The sequence below is a fragment of the Physeter macrocephalus genome, chromosome 11, assembly GCF_002837175.3.
Source record: "Physeter macrocephalus isolate SW-GA chromosome 11, ASM283717v5, whole genome shotgun sequence".
Taxonomy (NCBI): Eukaryota; Metazoa; Chordata; class Mammalia; order Artiodactyla; family Physeteridae; genus Physeter; species Physeter macrocephalus.
Window position 1 is genome coordinate 126,869,800 of NC_041224.1, and position 21,852 is coordinate 126,891,651.

The window sequence follows — 21,852 nt, forward strand, 5'->3', positions numbered from 1 at the left end:
CTTAAGTGCAAGCACATCCTAAAGAAATATCCAGGGTTAAGATGATATGTTCAATCTTAAATCAGGAAATCAATAAAGAGACTGCTATTGCTTAATTTTGTAATATTATGTTATTAGTTTTAGCTGTTTCTCTACTCAGAGGCAATGAAAGTACTACTACTCTTCACTCAGTAGTAATGAAACCTATCTTTACTAATCACTACTAATCTAGATTTAATATATGTAGATGAGGAGGGGGCATGATAGTTGTCTCATTCAATAATGTTACCTCTGCTGTTTTTTTCTTTATTCCTAGAGTAAATTTTCTAATATGGTATCTAGTTATTTAGGAAATAGACTGGTAATAAATTTTGCACCAGTAATCCAAAGGTCAGCCTCTAGTCTTTTCTAAGACAAATTCCTCTCTACTATTTGAGAATAGAGACATTTGATCATCCCTGAGCTCTCCTAATTGGCAGCTTCATCTTCACTTCAAGTGTACTTCCCACTGCTCTTAGCTCTGCCATGGACACCACTGGTTTCGTTTCTCATCAGTTCTCAGCACTCTTTTCATAAAATGTTGCACTGACCTCAGTTGGAGCATTCAAAGCAGAGGAAAGAACAGCCCTTCTCCAAAACCAGAAGCAGTCCTTCCTTTCAAAGCCCAGATAAACTTGAAACTAGCAATCAACAACTATCTTAACCATAAAGGGCTCCTGGAGTAATTTTCAGTGTAAGAAATTACAATTGCTTAAGAGTAACTGGTCCAATGAAGCTCTCACTACCCCCACCTATATATTAGATAACTGGAAACAGTGGCTTTTACTCTCAGGCTAAAATCCTAAAAACTATTTTCTAGTACATAAAAATATTCAGGTATTTGTTACAATTTCACATTTTCAAGTTATTTTTCTGGAGTTTCTTCCTTGTAATATGTATTTTAATTATTGTTCCAGGTAATTATTATGATCTGACAATTGAGAACTACTGTTCTGAAAAATTGAAAGATTTCTCTGGAAAAGATTTTAAGATTCAGTTTGAGGCTAGAGAATCAGATTACAGCTTAAAGTAACTGCTTCTCCACAAACCAGCATAAAGAAAATAATTGGGAAGAAGGAAGAAAGGAAGAAGGAAAGGCAGAGGGAGAGGAAGGAAGGGAAAAAAATTAGGAGTTGCTGATACCATGATTCATGATTTGCTGACAAGCTAAAGGTTTGATTTCCCTGAGAAAGGATATCTGAAAAGGGAGATATGCAGAATGGGACCTTGGGTTGATGAACAAGTTACTACACTTATTTACTTACAGTTTCTACCCCCATTAGCATTCAAATATAAGGACAAAATTAGAAATTTAGAAAGTGATATCCTCAGACGTGTTACCATCTTCAGTATAGTATACATAGTCAAATGAATAAGAAAATTTTAAAACGATAAATCAACAAAATAGTAATATAGAATATAAGAAACTACATTGAGAAATACAGCAATTGAAGTTAGGTTCAACATAATTATTGATTTATAACACAAAAATAAACAAAACTGTAAGAAAAATCAGAGATGATTTTAAATGGAAAGATGCGGAATGCAGGAAGAATTTTGTATTATTTAACAGCAGGATATAAATATAAAATAAATCTGAACAATGATAGAAATATAAAAGCTAAAATATATCTTTTAAAATTTTAAGTGTAACCTACATAAACACAGTAATAGAATGTGCAACTGCATACAGCTAGAGGGAAAAAAAGAAATAAAATATCTCAAACAGTCCAATAGTAGGAAGGAAATACTAACAAAATAAAAAGAAAAAATAATCAATTGAAAAACATAAAATGAGATTGCAGAAATAAATCCAAAAGCATAATAATCATTAAAAATGAGAATGAGTTAAACCTCCTATTTTAAGGCAGGTTCTCTGAGATTGGGGATTCTCCACCTTGATATACACCCACTCACACACACATTCAAGGTACTTGCATAAAACTCACTTAAAATAAAATAATACCCCCCCAAAAGTGGAGAAATAACTGGTATCATGTCCCCCAATGAAAATAGCCCATCAGCTGAAAAGTCTCATATTTCTTTTTAAACAGCCAGTATTGCTTAATTGTTAAATATAAATAGAAAATCAAATTATTCCACATGATGTTATCATGGAAATTAGAAATCAGAACAAAGGGGAAAAAGGAAAATAGAAAAACAAAGACAATAAAAGAAATCAATGAAAACTTTATATGTACAAGTTATATATATATGTTATATAATATTATATATGATTATATATATATATATTTACAACTGATATAATCATAGAGGAAAAAAGAGATCAAGCATGCATGAAATAATAGGATACTCATAAAGGAAGAAGTATTCAGAAAACAAAAGAGTGTCATCTTCTGATTTTCTGCCTGAAGGATGTAGTTGTTGAGCCAAATTAGGAAAGGAACTTGAGGAGGTAAGTGGAGAAGGTAGGTCTCTGCATTCTCTGTGCTGACTTTCACTTAATCACTGTTTAATGCACAAAAGTTTCACACCAAGTAATTTCCCAATTTCCCTGGGGCCAATGGGACTCTGCGTTTACTTATCAGTACCTATCACAATCCTGTAAATATAATCATTATAAATAAAAAACTTGAGACTTTCTCATTAGAAAGTCAAGTAAATGACTAAATTACTAATTTTTATAAAAATTCTGGGCCATTTCTGGATCTCATTCTAGGCCAGCTCCAGGTCTGCATTTTTCTCTGGATAATAATTTGTTGTTTCTCATCATTTTTCATTAAGCACCAAACATTGGTCATAAAATAACAGTAGAGTCTGATGTAAATAATATTATGTATAGAAACACTACATTTGTGAGATGAATCCTGGGAGACAGGTGGAGAGGATGGCAGGTGAGTCAGTTTAGTCAGGAATTGAGTGGAGTTTGTGTTTCATTGTTGCAAGAATTAATTTAGGTGGGTCAGAGGCTTCATTCCTCCTCAGTGGACTGCTACTACCTTTTGCTTTGTGGGAGGCCTATAGATACAAAAAATTTTTCTCAGTATACCTGCTCACCATAAGCTTTAAGTAGGCCTGGCCTGCCTATGCAACATTCCTGCTCCTCCCCAGCCAGTAGATTTCTCTTGCTTATTCTTTGGTGCAAGGTTTTTGCCTTGTGTCAGAGTGTGGTCTAGGCCACCAGCAAGTTGTTTGCCACCACCATCACCCTCCTGCCAATGACAGATTACATTTGTTTCACTTCAGAGAAGCATCTGGGGTATAGGTGGGTTTTGAGCATGTCCCCCAAAGGTGGTCAATCACTTTGTGTTCATGCAGGGTCCAGAGGGGGATAGGTGGATGAGCTTCTCTGAGTACTGCTGCTCAAACCTTGAACATTGGCAGGTCTTGCTCACTTGTGCCTTTCCATGTCTCCTTGTTTTCTTGTCAGTCTCTTTTGAGTGCCTGGCAGAGATCAGTAGGAAAAAGCTAACAAGTAAATAGATTCAGGCTCTCTCCTGTCTGGAGTTTTCAGGATTCTGAAATGGCCCACTAGTCCATACTCAGCTTTTATAAAGTTGTTTGACTCTGTCTCATCCAGAGAACCTAGTCTATCCTCTCATATTCTTAACAATTTCAAAAACAAAATGAAATTTTACAGAAAAAGAAAATTGGGGCAATGATGAAGCAGTGTTCTAGTATTAGCATAAAATACAAGCACTTGGTTTTATTATGAGAGTTTCTGTCCTAATGATTTTTCAAAATGCTAATATTTTCAAAAGATCATAATTCTTATTTAAATTCCCCATTATTTAAATTCAGTTAAAATAATCAAATTATTAAATTTAAACTCCCTATTATTTATTACCAATAATCTTTCTTATAACAAACACCAAAAATACTTTGATTTTATTTGCTACTCACTTTTACCATAGAAATATTTTGCCAGATATATTAATACAATATTCATAAATCTTTAAATACATTTATAGTTATTTTTGTATTTATAAGTAACTTATGCTAAACTATGCAAAGATTCCTAACTGTAGTAGTAGACAGAAACTAACTTAACTTTAGCAAATTTGACATAGTATTTTGCACCCTGTGGGTTCATTCAAACTTACCAAATAGATTATGGTAAACCAAAAGAATAATACCTAAATCCAACTGTGTATGATAGATGTATCAGTTAGTAATTGTCTTCAGCTGAAATAGGACGCCTCCTCTATCACACAAAGAAAAAAAAGAACTATTTTAATCTTGTAGTTATCAAACTTTGCTGCATGTTAGAATCACTTGGGGAGCTTTGAAAATTCCCAATACCCAGGCTGCATCCTACATAAATTAAATCAGTATCTCTTGGAATAGAATCCAGACATCTCATGTATTTAAAACTCTCCAAGTATTTCCAATTTGCAGCCAAGTTAAGAGTCAGTGGCTTAAAAAAGATGAAAGGTAATTCTCCCGCCAGTAAAAAAGCTGTTTAGAGCTTAAATACAGTTTTACAGGGTCATCAGGGATGCAGCTTCCTACTTTTCCACAGTTCTATCCTTAAGAGCCTAGCTTCTATCTTCAAAGTCACCTCGTTGTAAAAGATATCTACTAGATCTCTAGTGATTACACCCTTGCTTCTGGCAGGCAATAGGAGGAAGTAAGAGGAAAAATGGGTTTGAGTCCCTTCCATTTATGGAGCCTTCCCTGAAGTCCCACCTAACGTTAACCCTTTCATCATGTAGGTGAGAAGTCAGAGATATGCACATACCTACCAGCAAAGAAAACTAGAAATACTTTCTTCTAGCTGGTCATATTGCCTAGTTTTCTCTTACAAAAGATAGATGCTGGGGTCAAGGAGCAGTCTCTTTCACACCACACCTAAAACACTACCAGAATGTTCCCATCTGCCTCCCACATTGAAGTATATGAACATATTTTAAAACTAGAAAAACTTGTGAACGCAGGTGCCTGAAATGCCATTCTCTTTTACCACTTGTCCTGGCCCAAATTAATGTTGTGTTCTATTTTTCTCCTCAGTATCTTTGCTCCACTGAAAAAAATACTTAGACCTTTTTTTTCTATCTCTATTCAAATGATTAGAGGAGATGAAAATTAATTTTCCAATGTGCCAACAGATGGGATAGAGAGTTAGCAATATGTCTGAAGAAAGTCATGAGTGTAGACGCAGTCTGAATCTTTTATTATTTTTGATGGAGTCATCAAGTATCCTAATATATAAGTTGATGCTTAAAAGTAAGTTTGCAGGTTTAAGACTGGTGTTCCTTCATATATGTTTCTAAGGACATAAGTAATGCATTTTCACTCATCATAAACTGTATTTCCAAATATCACTTTTACACTTTTGAGAGAATAAATTTTGAATTACAGTTATATCACTTGGTATTCACACATCACTTCTCATGCAAGAAAAACAATACATTGCAATAAATGTTATATGTAAACCTTCTTTCTTACTCCTACTACAAATTCATGAAAGCTCTAGTCATTCACTAAAGAAGCAGTAGTTCAGTAACAACCAAGAAAATAAAAACAGAAAGATTAAATATTATTCTTTCCTCTCACAAAGATAAGGGAAAACCAGAATTGAATTCCTTCTGTACTTAAAAAAAAGACTTTTTAACATTTCTCCATGCAGAATTTGGAGTACCTGAAAGTTAGGTAACTAGAATAAACCTCTTTGTAAATTAAGATGAAAAAAATCTATTTTTACTTAAAAATTCCGATTTGATTAAAATGATTGGAAATATCTTTGTACTGACAGATCCGGAAAATACATATATTCTGAAAAACATATTTTTCAATATATTAATGATTTTCCTAAACAAAGTACCATTAATAAAATTGCATGTTTTGATTGATTAGATTGGAATTCTGTTAAACAATGTAAATATAAGATTGAAAAATATTCAAAGCAATGAACTAAAAAGAATACTGATAATTCTAGCAAATAACATGAACCAGATCACCTTTCTGGTTGGCAACATAAGATGCCACTATAATTTGTGATGGAAAAATAAGTATATTTGCTAAGCTTAAGACTAGCTTTTTAAAGCGGTAAAATGAAAATCCTATTAACAAGTGCCTGGCACAGATCAACCAGGAAGCAACTTCCAAAATAACATTTCTGAACTTTTAGAAAATAGAATACAATATTTAAAACACCTGGTCCAGATCAAAAGGAAGACTAGTTTTAAAGTTCAGAATATTGAATTTTATAATTTTAAAATCTAATCAAAGATACAATACATATTTTATTGATAATCAGTCATTTTAGAATAAAAATTAGGAACCAGCACTTATGCCTCTAAATCTGACTGCTTGGCACATCTTCTCATTGGTTGAGACTAACAAAGAAAAACAAGAAAGTAAGATTTTGTTTCATCATATATATGCCTCCAAAATATGCAGATGTGGATATGAATATTATAACAGTATAACAATGAACAAAAGGGAAATATAAAAAGTTTAAGATGTACATTTCCCAAAGAGAACAATCAACTGGAAAATGTTTTTAAATAATAATTATTATAATTATATATATGTACACATACATGTGTGTTTTAAATTTATCAAAAAATGTTGATTATAAATATTAAGACTAGTCTGTGCTATGAACAACTTAGAATAGGATGATGTGAAGACAGATTTGAAGAACATTTATGTTAATAAGCATATCAACGCTTGAAGGAAAGAACCAAAATGTATAGTTTAAAATTCTCAAATCTAAAAGAAGAGTTGATTTGTTTTTAATGGTAAGCAATTGTACTATAGTTGAAATTAATATATAGCTCTTTGATTTTATGTGTCAAATGGAACCTAATGTCATGGACTGTGTAGGGTCTGATATTTTACCATACAAGTTAGCCTGTCACAGGTTTACTGATGCTGAGGGAACACTCTGGAATGAGAGATGAAGAATGATTTATTATCACAGCAATAACAGTAGACAGAATGTCAACATTCTCATGCTATTTCCCTGTATCCCAGCTCCCACAATGTGACATAAAGAGGCCAAATGACACCTGCACACATTATGGATTGCATTACAGGAAAGGATCCCTGAGCTTCAGGAACCTGAATATTTTATAGTGGTCAGTATGTAGGCTTGCCCTTTCCCTGGAAGGGGACACTATCACTATTTTACAAAGCTGTAGAAAAACCTATACTTTGCTTCAGAGCTACCCATGTTTTTCAAAGCTCTTTACTGTACAAATATCCTTGAAAAGATAGACTGAAACAAAGCGTAGCCAGTGTCTCATTTGACAAACATGAAGAAATGTGAGAGACCCATGGGTAATTGTCTCCCAATACTATTCTTTTGAATGAATGATACCCAGAGACAAATGAACGATACTGTTTGTCTTCTCCCTCTTCTTATATAATTACTGTTTACTCATGTTGAACTATTGGGGTGCCATCATCCATTCAGTTGTGTAAATATTTTATAATCATCCTTGACATCCCCCGATCTAAATAGTAAAGATTTTATCCCCCAAGTATATTTTAAATCTCTCATTTTTCTCCCATTTTTACCACCAATGCCTAGTTACTTCAGTGTTCTCTTGTACCTCAGCATTAACCACCCCCAACTGGTAAAACATGCATCCATGTTAAAGGAGCACAATCTTCTTCATAATGGGAGTCTGGCCATTTCATATCCTTCTACCCCATTAGGCTTAGAAAAAATTAAAACTATTAATGTGGCCAACAAGGCCCTGCAGTTATTGCCCTTCCAATCTCTCTCCAGCCTGGTCACATAAAACCCTCTTTGCTCTCACTACTACTTCCACACTGACCTTCTTCAGGTCTTTCTATTTCCCACACACTTGCTTCCCACAGAGTCTGGGCGTTTACCATTCCTTACTCACCTAACTGACACCTCCATATTTTAGTTCATCCTTGGCAACCTTTCCCTAACCTCCCTAGGTAGTTAAATGCCCTAATTATGAGATCCTAAAGCCCTGGGTATTTTTTTTCTTTATAAACCCTTGAGATATTCACCAATTAACATTTGTTTGTGTAATCATTTGATTGAAGGCTGCTTCCCCACTAGATTATAAGTGATTTGAGGGCCAAAATAATATCTGATCATTATCTGTGATACCTCATCTAATGCCCTAGTAGTAGTAGGCACTCAACAGATGTAAAATAACTATATTGCTGAATTTAACCACTGTGTCGAATGTGATAAGAAAAAAGGGAAAAAATGTGTTTAACAATGGCTGATTATTAGTAAATAATACTATAATCAAATATTTGAACTTGCAGCAATTATAGTATACATATATACATATAATATATATATAGCATTTTTATAATATATTATAAAGCTAAGTAAGTAGGCCAAAAAAATTTTGCAAATAATGTAATACAATTTAAATGTATAAATGCAAAAGTATGTGAAAGTAAATACAACAAATTGCTGAATGATTGGGTTTCAAAATATTTTTAGCTAAATAGCATCTTTTTACATCTTTCCTACCTCTTCTACAATTAAAAAAAATTATGTATAAAGATTTTAAATTTTAGTTTATTACCATGTAGCCAAGCCTTATGTACACAGATATAATAGTCATTTCAGAAAATACTGTGCACTACTTTCAGTGCAATTGAATGATTTTAGAGAAATAAAATATGTGTATAAAACTATCCTGTGGAGACTAGAAACACATACATTAAGCTTACAGTAGCATCATAATGTCATGAAAGGACATATAAAATTGAATCATGTTGGAGATTTGAAAATATAATTCTTATACTTCCCAACTTTTATTATACAAGTAAATCAATGGAATTTTCCCTTCCTTACATAAGGATCCACAGTTATAATCAATACCCTCATACAGATCTGAATTTTCTCTTACATTTACAAATCTACAATCGACACTACAGAACAACAGTAATATTTATATATTACTTTCTGCTATAGAATGTTTTAGATGGATCCCAGATGGCCTACAGAAGTTATAGATTGTACTCTGAGCATATACCTGAGTTTTAGAGAGTGACTTTACTGCTGAATAAAAGGATATTTGAGATAGTGACTTCGATTTTTCTCTGAATATGCTAAGGAAGTACACAGAAAAATGTGGAAAGTAGCCATGAGAGTTGAGCTGGCCCTTTTCTGGATGTGGGGAAAAGGGCACACTGAAAATGAATAATGTTTACCATAGGAAAATCTGAAACAGGCACTAACAATTGGGAAATGAATACATTATCTTCTGTTCTTACCACAGGTAGACCCATCAATAGAATTATATTGAATTTCACATCAGGGAACCAATTTCAGTGAACATATTCATAGTGATTGTAATCAACGCATAAAGAGTGACTTAGCTAGAAATGTTAGAAATAAAGGACAAATAATAGGATAACTTTATGAATGGCCTCAATGTTTTCCTTGTTTCTGGAATTCAGTATTTAGTAAAATAAGTTTTAAAATTTTAAATATTTATAAATAACGTTTAGTTGTTCCAAAAAAAAAAATAGTGATTTTTTTAAAGTATATTGACAGGAATTCTGGTAAAGGCAGCAGTTTTAAATGCATGCCTCTAATAATTCTTCTCCTTAAAATCAACCCTGAGTGAACAGAGAAGAGAATGAACAGGTGGAAAAAGAATATGGAAACCCAAAGCTGAACCCTAGGTAATGTTATTACCTCATATCACAAATATTGAGAGACTTCGTCCAGGTATAGAATACACAGTTATAAATCAAAGAAAATCCAAAGATTCATTGGAAATCTAGGTAGAAGGAATTCTGGCCATGTCTATTATACTCCCTTATTTAGGCAAGTGAAATCTAGAAACTACAGCAAGCCAAGGAAAGAATGAGAGTCATTCACATTTAATATACTTTTTCATGTACCAGATAAAGAGATGGAAACTTGAAACCACTCTGAGTGGTTTGCTCTAGCACTGTTTCTTTAAAAGAATGGGGATCCACAAATAAGTGGGGTAGGGAATTACTCTATTGTGGATGATAAAGTAGAGTTGAATTCTGGAACTTTAATAGGCCCTGAGAAAGATGGGCCCAGTTTACCTATAGCTGTTTTTCTTACTAAGAACTAAAAAAGGCAGAGAAGGCTCTGCTAATAGGAAAATTCAAGTGACCTTTCCAAACAAAAACCCACAGAAGGCAGTGCTCTTCTTTTCATTTCACTCAGAAGTAAGAGAGAACTTTCAAGAGGTGTGACAGAGCATACACCTCCAGAACTGGAGAGGACAGAGCTGTAAATAAGCATTGAATAGAACCACACTATGTACCTAGTGTAGAGATATGAATGAGAAGAACTGTGGCTAAAGAATACTGGTTACCAGGGTTTAAGGGAATACAAAGAAAAACTGAGCAGGGATCAAGTTCCAAATCTGGGACTGCCCAGAATCTCAGTTTATTCCCTCAGACCTCTTGATGGACATTAGTTTAATATAAATATTTACTATCCAGATGTCCCTCCTAAGTACTAAGGAAATAATTTGGATAAATGGAATAGGACCCAAGATAAAACTACCCATGCTAGTTTTTTAACAGCTTTATTGAAGTATAAGTGATATACAAGGCATTGCACAAATATACATACATGTGTATGTATACAAAAAATGTACATATAAGTATAACTTGATGAGTATTGACATGTATATATCCATGTCAACAAGGTAGTAAATATACCTTTCACTTCCCCAAATTTCCTCCTGTCCCTTTGTGTTTTTGTTTTGTTTTGTTGTGGTAAGAATACCTAACATGAGATCTATCCTATTAATACATCATTAAGTGTACAATACAGTTTTGTTAACTATAGACGTAATGTAGTACAGAAGATCTCTAAAACTTATTCATCTTGCATACATGAAACTGTGCTCCCATTAAACAGCAATTTGCCCCAGCCTCTGGCAACCATTATTCTACTCTCTGTTTCTATGAGTGTGACTATTTTAGATACCTCATATAAGTGGAATCACATAGTTTTTGTCCTTCTGTGACTGACTTATTACTCTTAGCATAATACGCTACAGGTTCATCCATGTTGTTGCACATGGCAAGATTTCCTTCTATTTTAAAGTTGTATAATATTCCATTGTATATACTTACTACATTTTCTTTATCTATTCATCTATCAATAGACATTTAGGTTGTTTCTACCTCTTCACTATTGTGAATAATGCTGCAATGAACATGGAAGTGCAGATATGTCTTCAAAATCTGATTTCAATTACTTTGGATATATACCGAGAAGTGGATCATATGATAGTTCTAGTTTTAAATTTTTGAGGAATTTTCATACTGCTTTCAATAGTGCCTACACCATTTGGCATTCCTACCAAAAATATACAAGGATTCCAATTTCTCCATATCCTCACCAACACTTGTTATCTTTCATTATTTTGGTTTTTGATAAAAGCCATCCTAACAGGTGTGAGGTGATATCTCATTGTGGTTTTCATTTGTACTTCCCTGATGCTTAGTGATATTGAGCATTTTTTGTATATCTGGTGGCCATTTGTATGTCTTCTTTGAAGAAATGTCTACTCAAGTCCTTTGCCCATTAAGCAAATGTCAGCACTGACTAAAGGATGAGAGACAAAAAGCAGGACAGCAAACTGGAGATAATGAAAAAAATCCTGAGGCAAAAATTAAGGAATAATGGCACGCTCATGAAATGATATTAAAAACATAAATCTAGGGGCTTCCCTGGTGGCGCAGTGGTTGCGCATCCACCTGCCGATGCAGGGGAACTGGGTTCGCGCCCTGGTCTGGGAGGATCCCACATGCCGCAGAGCGGCTGGGCCCGTGAGCCATGGCCGCTGAGCCTGCGCGTCCGGAGCCTGTGCTCCGCAACGGGAGAGGCCGCAACAGAGGGAGGCCCGCATACCACAAAAAAAAACAAAAACAAAAACAAAAACATAAGTCTAAATACCACAAAGAAGGGTTGAATGTGTGAATAATGGAAGAGTGGAAAAGATGAGGAGGAAAGGAAAGAAATCTAGGAAGGAAGAAGGAGAAAGAAGAGAGAGAAGAAGGAATACGAGAAAAAGTAAGAAACAAAATAAACTGGAAAATGGGACTTAGGAGAGAGGGACAGAGACAGAAACAGAGACAGAGAGATACAGAAAGAGAGCAGAATGTCTCCAGCTTATGAAAGAAGAGAAAGATTCCCCAAGATTCAAAATGGAAGAAGCCAATTAACTATGTCCCCAATTTATTTCCTTACTTTTATTAAGACAAAAAAAAATTTCCTTATTGTAAAGACAACCCTCAGAATGGGAGAAAATATTTGCAAATGAAACAACAGACAAAGGATTAATCTCCAAAATATACAAACAGCTCATGGAGCTCAATATCAAAAAAACAAACAATCCAATTAAAAATTGGGCAGAAGACCTAAATAGGCATTTCTCCAGAGAAGACATACAGATGGCCAAGAGGCACGTAAAAGATGCTCAACATCACTAATTATTAGAGAAATGTAAATCAAAACTACAATAAGGTATCACCTCACGCCAGTCAGAATGGCCATTATCAAAAAATCTAGAAACAATAAACGCTGGAAAGGGTGTGGTGAAAAGGGAACCTTCCTGCACTGTTGGTAGGAATGTAAATTGATACAACCACTATGGAAAACAGTATGGAGGCTCCTTAAAAAACTAAAAATAGAACTACCATATGACCCAGCAATCCCACTACTGGGCATATACTCTGAAAAAAAAATAATTCAAGAAGAAACATGTACCACAATATTCATTGCAGCTCTATTTACAATAGCCAGGACATGGAAGCAACCTAAGTGTCCATCGACAGATGAATGGATAAAGAAGATGTGGCAGGAATAAAGACGCAGAAGTAGAGAACGGACTTGAGGACACGGGGAGGGGGAAGGGTAAGCTGTGACGAAGTGAGAGAGTGGCATGGACATATATACACTACCAAATGTAAAACAGATAGCTAGTGGGAAGCAGCTGCACAGCACAGGGAGATCACCTTGGTGCTTTGTGACCACCTAGAGGGGTGGGATAGGGAGGGTGGGAGGGAAACGCAAGAGGGAGGAGATATGGGGATATATGTATATGTATAGCTGATTCACTTTGTTATACAGCAGAAACTAACACAAACTTGTAAAGCAATTATACTCCAATAAAGATGTATATGAGGACATATGTATGCATATGGCTGATTCACTTTGGTGTACAACAGAAACTAACACAGTACTGTGAAGCAATTATACTCCAATAATGATCTATTTTTAAAAAATGTTTTGGTATTATCTGGTATAGTAATTTGTTACATATCTTGCAACACAGTATTCTAGTCCTTGGATCCAGAGATACTCAGTACATGGCTATATCATGAAACATGCACAAGAATGTATATAACACAATTGTTAACAACAGTCAAAAACTGGAAACAGTCCAAATGTCTCTTAACAGTAGAACTGTCATATAAATTATGGTATTTTCCTGCAATAGAATAATCTGGTTTGACATGGATAAATCTCATAGCATAACTTTTAGTGAAAGAAGAAAGTCAAAGAGTTATACATGTAGTATGACCCTTCATGTAATTTCCAAATTATTTTACGTAGTTTAGAGATACTTACATAGATAATGAACTATAAGGAAAAGCAAGAGAATAATTATCACATAGTTCAGAATAGTGGTTACCTCTGGACGGAGAGAAAGCCTATGATCAGTAAGGGAAACAAAGGGAGTTTTTTAAGGGACAGGCCACATTCTCTTTCTTATTGTGGTGGTTACAGTAGGAATATTTAATTTCAAATTATTTTTTAAGAGACATACTTTCATAATTTCGGTTGTATGGCATTTTTCACAATAAAAATAAAAGATTTTTAATATAATAAAAGTATTTCTCTCTACACATATAAACATATATAATCAAATTTAAAAGAACTTAAATCTAACAAAAAGTGTAAATATTCTGTGGAAAAACCATAAAAGTATGCTGAAATACATTACAGCTGGCATGAATAAATGGAAATTTCCATTTCTGTAGAATAGAGGACTCAATTTTGTAAAGATATCAAGTTGATCTATAATTTAATCAATTTCACACAAAAGATTTTATTGTACAATTGTGAAGCTGATTTTAAAATTCACAATTAACTGTAAAATTGCAATAATAGCCAAAACATATTTTTAAAGGAGAAAATAATAAGAAACTGTACTACTAGATATCAAGATTTATTATGAAATCAAATAGAGAGTACAGAAATAGATCCATACATAACTGGACACTTGATTTATTCCATTGTAGATTAATGGAGAAAAGATTGACTTTTCAATAAAAGAGTGAGGATATTTACTATCCTTAAGAGAAAAAAAGGATTTCCTTATATCAAACCAAGCTCAAAAACCAGACCCAAGTGAATTAAATAATTAACTGTGAAAAACAAAAATATAAAACCTTTAGAAGTCAATATATAACAATATCTTTATGATCTTAAAATCATAATACTTGAACAAATTTAAAGTATAACAAGAGCAGAGAAGATTTTTACTGGGTTAAAAATTACTGCTTTCAATTAAAAATTATATAAAGACCGTGAAAGGACAAAACAGCAACTTGGAGAAAATACTTGCCATACATACTATCAAAGTAAATATTTGTAGCTAGAATATATGAAAATTTTTTTAATAAATAAGAGAAAAGCAAACAACCTAAAAGAAAAATGAAGACATAACCTGAAAAATATTGGTAGAAATGACAATACAAATGACATAAATATAAAGATAATTGTTCAACTACATTAATCATCCTAAAAAAGCAAATTATATTTTTACCAATTTGATAGCATTTCACAACCATCAGATTGGCAAAAAAAAAAGAAAGAAAGAAAGGAAAGAAAGAAAGGAAGGAAGGAAGGAAGGAAGGAAGGAAGCAAAGAAAGAAAGAAAGAAAGAAAGAAAGAAAGAAAGAAAGAAAGAAAGAAAGAAAGATATTTACTAACAAAATAAAAAAGGGGCACCAAGAATGGAATGGAATGGTGAGTTCTCTGCTAGGGAGGTAGTAAAATGTACAGCAAAGACTTTACAGACAAGGTTGATCAAACTCAGTGTTGAAATTGTTTTACAGAAGGATAGTACAAAAGGGTTTTCCATATGGAAAAACCAGCGTTATTAGCACAAAAAAAGAAAAATCAGAAGATAAAAGCAGAGCTTTTGTGTGCTAATATTATGATGGAGTTTAGCCTGTGTCTAATATGATCTGATTTTAATTTACAAAAAAATCAATCTGGCAGCAGAGAATTTAAGAGAAATACAAAACCCAAAGAAGAGAGACTACTTTTGAAACTATTCTAGTAATTCACGTACAATATGACAGATGTTTTAATTATCAGTAGCTCTAGGGATAGAAAAGAAAGGCTAGATATGATAGATGATATGGAAGCTGAATCTATAAAACTTGATGATTGAATGGGAATAAAGAATGAAGGATATGGAAGTGTCTATAATGAATATAGGAAATAGAAAATTATTGATTGTTTTTAACTAAAGAGTAAAAGGACTAGATTTGTATTTTTAAAATATCATCCTGAAGACTGTATTTGGGAAAGAGGGGAGATTGGAGGTAAGGAAACAGTTTAAGAGATAAATGCAATGTTTCAGATAAAACTTGTTGGGAAACCAAAGTACTATAAATGAATAAAAGCAACATATTATAAACGCTTTGCTAAGAGTCACCAATCTCCTAAATTGTTCAGCAGTTTAGGTAATTCAAATAGAAATGAATGGCAGAGTCAGACATAGCCTAGGAATATATCTCTAATAACTTTGAATAGTTGGAGAAGAATCTGAAATTTTCAGGCATGTGTGTGCTTTATATATCAGTTTTCCCACTTGAAACTAATTACTTTGACAGGAAAGATACATTAAAAAAGCAGAATTCCTTATTTTGGACCATGATTGGCTACTTCAGAAAAATTTCAAAGTTAACAAAGATTATCTCTTAATGTTTAGGAAAAATGTGTTTGACAAGAACACTTTATTTATTTAGTAAATGTGTATTGCTCCCCTATTTTCCATATATAGATACTTAACATATGAATCATATGTTATATATATATATAGGGATATAGATCCATATATGTAATATATATAATTTTATAATAATTGTATACAATGTATAATATGCAATATATGTAATACACATATATTACCCTTATGTATATACATATTACTCAGGCCATGTGCCACAAATTATATAAGACAGCATAATTAAATGTATTCATTGTCATAATTATGTAATAGGATTTCAGTAGAAACACAAAGAAAGGCATACAAAAATCTGTGTATGACGATCACATAGGTTCAATAGAGAAGGTAATGTCTAAGTGGAGACCTAGTTGATGAATAGGAGGCTGATGTGTAAATAAGTTAGTGATAGACACATGTTGGAAAAAACAGCAGAGGCAAGAGTACACATTTTACTAGTTCAAATTGCCAAAATGAATAGGATAGGGGATGGAAGGAGAAAGGAGCACAAGCTGTGGCTAAACAGGATTTTGGGATTTTTATCTTGTGAGAGTGGGAAGATTCTGAGCTTTGAACTGAGGCTTATCTCCTCATTTCTGGCTTAGAAAGAGGATCAGTAGCAGTATGAGGGCAAATTGGAACATTAGGATTAATGCTGAATAAAAAGAACATGATCTCTGCCCTCATACTGCAAGAGAAGGATCTGATCTGAAACCAAAAATTCATTCATTAAATGTTAATATGGAACCTCCAAGTGAAAACCACCTTTAGGCTCAGACAAAAGAGTCCCACTCTGGGCTTCACATATCAGGAACACACAAAAAATAAATGTGTTAAAGCACACTTCCATCTCTTGGGATCTGTTGCTCAGCACTGACAACACAAACTGTACCCCTAAATTTTTGTTCTCATTACTAACTTGACTTATGCTCCGGGAAAATGGTTTTCTGCATCTCTTAGTTTATACCAATTATACAAAAGGTGAATATGTCCAAATATCATAAAAGTTTGTGGATTAGAGCTTAACCAGCTCCAAATAACAGCTAAAGGGGCATCAAATGTTTTCACCAGCTCTTACTTTTTGCTTTCTGCCATGAAAACAGCAACTCCCAAAGGGCTTCTCCTTCAGAATGGGTCCCAGAATAAGACACAGGGAGAAGAGGCAAAACAGCAAACCACCAGTAGCTGACTTGTAAAAATAAATGTTTATTTTTATAATCTACTGAGATTTTGGGGTAATTTTTTACTGCAGCAAAGCTGACTAATAAAATTAGAAAGGAATGAAGGCAAAGAGGGAATGACAGAGAAAGAAATAAAGTCAGTGAGTACTCTTTAAAGAATGCTGAGGGTGAAAAGAAACTGTCAACTTTAAGGAAATTTGGGAGAGAAGAAAATTATTGTTTTGAGAGAGTAGAGAACTGAATATGTTAAAATACTAATCTAATGTGAAAGTCCTGTTAAGGAGAGCATATTGAACACACAGAAGGAATAATCCAGAGAATGAGGCCCCTAAAAAATTGAGATGAGATGGAGTTCAGAGTAGAGATGGAAGAGTTCTCTTTCAGTGTAAAGGAACACTTTTTTCTTTATAATTGATGGTTGAGAGGAAACACTGGGTACAGGTGCAGGTAAGTAAATAAGTGGGTTAAAAATTAAAACTCACTGTTTACCTTAACTATCACACTACTACCACACTCACAACACCAGACCTACAGGTTTTCCATACCAAGAAATTCTGACACTATCTGCCTAGAGTTAGTGCCGACCATACAGGTTAAAGTTTCAGTCCCACAAGCCTGCCCCCATCTCTAGACATCCACCACAATTAGCAGGTCCCAGGTTACCCAAAACTTCTATCCAACTTGGCTACAAATCAGAGGTTTCTAAGACCCACTCCTTGGATTCAATCATTTGCTAGAACATGTCACAGAACTCAGGAAAACACTTGCTAATTGATTACATGATAAAGGATACAAATGAACACCCAGATGAAGACATACGTGGGATGAGGTCTGGAAAGGTCCTAGGCAAACAAGCTTCTGTGGAGTTAGGGTGTGCCACCCTCCCAACACACAGATGTGCTTACCAACCTGGAAACTCTCCAAACCCCACACTTTTGGGATGTTTATGGAGGTTTCATCACAGGCATGATCAATCATGAACACAATCTTCAGCCCCTCTTCCCTTCCCAGAGGATGCAGAGTGGGGCTAAAAGCTCCAATCATGGTTTGTTCTTTCTGGTGATCAGCCCCCATCCTGAAGCTATCTAGGAGCCCATAAAGAGTCACGTCTTTAGAACAAAAGATATTCCTATACCCCCAGGAAATTTCAAGGGATTTAGGAGCTTTGTGTCAGGAACCAGGGTCAAAGACCAAATATTAGAACAAAAGATATTCTTAGCACTCTTATCACTTAGGAAATTACAAGGATTTTAGGAGCTCTGTGCCAGGAACTTGGAAGCAGAGATTAATACATACTTTTTCTATTATTTCACAGCAGGGAAACAGGAGTTGAGGGATTTTTTTTCAGTGAAGAGATGAGGATAGCTGAGGCTGTGAAAAGGCAAGATGGGAAGAGATCCCAGTTTGAGGGAAGTTGAGAAGTACTAAGATAGTAAAAAAAAAAAAAAAAAAAAAATAAGAGATCTGCTTAGATAATATATAGAAAACTTTCGCGACACATTGAGAGATCAAATGAATTTGGAGACAATGATTTAAAAATCTGCCACACTTCTGAGGTGTGTTTAGATGTCTAAGAGCTACCCAGAAAAACTAAAATCCATCTAGGGTTGGTGTTTTCTAAGCTAGTGCAATGGAATCACGATACAAGATCTCAGAGGATATCAGTGAAAGAAGTATTAAAGTGATGAAAATGGTATTTAAAACTGAGGGAGAAAGTGAGGAATAAAGATGCTAATAATAGATAAAAAGAAAATATAACAAGGAATGGACATCCTCTGAGTCCAGTGAAGAATGTAGTTGAAGTAATTAAACAAAAGTGGGTTATAAGAAATTGTGGCTATAGGACATTTAAATAGACAAAAATAGCTTAATTTAAAGAACTGAGTTCCTACTGAGATTTCCAACTTTTATGTAGGGTAGTATATGAGATCCATTCAGAAGCTGCCCCTCTATGTCACTCCAGGCAGCTCCTTACTCAGCTATTGTGTAAAATCAACTAAGCTCATGTCAATTTTAAAAACCTATTAAGGGCTTCCCTGGTGGCGCAGTGGTTGCGCATCCGCCTGCCGATGCAGGGGAATCGGGTTCGCGCCCCGGTCTGGGAGGATCCCACGTGCCGCAGAGCGGCTGGGCCCGTGAGCCATGGCCGCTGAGCCTGCACGTCCGGAGCCTGTGCTCCGCAACGGGAGAGGCCACAACAGAGGGAGGCCCGCATACCACAAAAAAAAAAAAAAAAAAACCTATTAAAAAAGAATTCCAAAACAACTAGAGTGCTTCTTTTAAAACTGTCTATTACTATTGATTTTCACTTCGTCCAAACACAGTATAAGTTTTCCTGATGAGAAATAGATTAGCTTGTTTCAATTCTAACTTTGATGAAAAAGTGAATAACAGAGCAGACACGAAATAAAAAGCAACTTAGTATGTTTGCTGTAACTGATTTTATCGCTCATATTTTTCGTGGCACACTGCCAAGATTAAAAGCAAACATGCTGACATCCTCAAATTATTTTTGGATCACAAGCATGGAGTCTCTATAGGAGATAATCACAGAGAACCCACTTTTCCATTCTTTTTAACCTCAAAAATCTAGAAGAAGTCATTGAAATTTAGGACTATGCTAAATTGGGGTCATATTAAGAAAGTCATTTTATAGCCCATTTGCCAAGGAGAGAAATTTTGAGGTTCAAGGTAACCTTCTATCATCTTCCATTCTTTTGAAATAATATGTGTTTTCCACCTCCATGAACATAATGTTTCCCCAATTTCAGTCTAAAATTGTTCAATCTATAGTGAAGCTCTTTTGAAAGGGCAAAGGGAAGAGGTTAAAAAAAGACCTAAGGAACCACAGAAATCTATTTAAACCCAGTCCTAATATCCATCTTTATTCTTGGAGGTCTCAGCATGACTCTTTTCTATTACCATGGGTCTTAAAATACACAAGGATAAAAACAAATGGAGTCCATATTTCAAAATCTAGAAAATATCCTGATATATTTAAAGGTTAATTATTTTTTATTAATTGGCATGCAAAGTGTATTACTAAAAAGAATTCATCTAATGAGCTCATTTCAGCTATAACCTTGTCTACCATTAGCTATTTTGTTAAAACCACTTGGAAATAGGACCCATCTTTCTCATTTTGGTTTCTCATCTTAAGGCAGTGATGAGTAGGCAAAGCAAGTTTTCAAGGTCCACAAAATGATTCTTTCTATAAAAATAAGGATATTAATCTTTTATCTAATAGTTTCAGGATGTCATCAGTCTGAAGGTTTACATAATCTCCTGATCCCTGGAGTCACAAGCTCACTAAAAGATACATACATATGTACATAAAAATGTAGGTAGGGCTTCCCTGGTGGCGCAGTGGTTGAGAGTCCACCTGCCGATGCAGGGGACATGGGTTCGTGCCCTGGTCCGGGAAGATCCCACATGCCGCGGAGCGGCTGGGCCCGTGAGCCATGGCCACTGAGCCTGCGCGTCCGGAGCCTGTGCTCCGCAACAGGAGAGGCCACAACAGTAAGAGGCCCACGTACCACAAAAAATAAATAAATAAATAAATAAATGTAGGTAGATTTTGGAATTTTAAAGCCCTCTTCAACTCTCAAACACCTCTCATCTTGTTTTAGACTTATGTGTTCTATGCTTCTTTGTTTTCACCTGGCTCGATTGTTGGTCTTGATTCCTTTCATGACATCCTGTTTCTACAACTCTTTGTCACACAATAAACACTATTTTCTTCTTTTGTTTCCAAAAAAAAAACCCACTAAGCAAAGAATGTTTTCCATACCAGACTTTCACTACCAAGAAATTTATCAACTGACATGTCCTACCAGCCTAATTTTACCTCTTTGATAGGTCTTATATTTTCCTCTTTCTTCCATCCCTACATTTCTCATCATCATCATATCCCTCTAGGGAGAAACTCCAATTCTTCTTTCTTGATTATGCAAAACAATTATGGTCAACCTTTGATTTACCCTCTTTTATCTGGACTAGGAGCTGTGGTTGAGGTGGGAAAAAATCCATCAAAGTGCTTCTTTTTTTTTAAACTTTTTCTTATTGAAGTAGAGTTAATTTACAATGTTGTGTTAGTATCAGGTGTACAGCAAAGTGATTCAGTTATACACACACACACATCTATATACATGTATATATATATGTATGAATATATATATACATATATATGTGTGTATATATAAATATATACACATTCAGATTCTTTTCCATTACAGGTTATTACAAGATAGTGAATATAGTTCCCTGTGCTATACAGTAGGTCCTTGTTGTTTATCTATTTTATATATAGTAGTGTGTATATGTTAATCCCAAACTCCTAATTTATCTCTCCACCCCCCACCTCCTCACTATCCTCTTTGGTATCCATAAGTTTTTCTATGTCTGTGGGTCTGTATTATAAATAAATTAATTTGAAACATTTTTTTTTTTTAGATTTCACATGTAACTGATGTCACATGATATTTGTCTTTCTCTATCTGACTTACTTCACTTAAGGTGATAATCTCTAGGTCCATCCATGTTGCTGCAAATGGTATTATTTCATTCTTTTTTGACTAAGTAATATTCCATTGTATATATATATATACCACATCTTCTGTATCCATTCATCTGTCGATGGACATTTAAGTTGCTTCCATGTCTTGGCTATTGTAAATAATGCTGCTATGAACACTGGGGTGCATGTATCTTTTTCA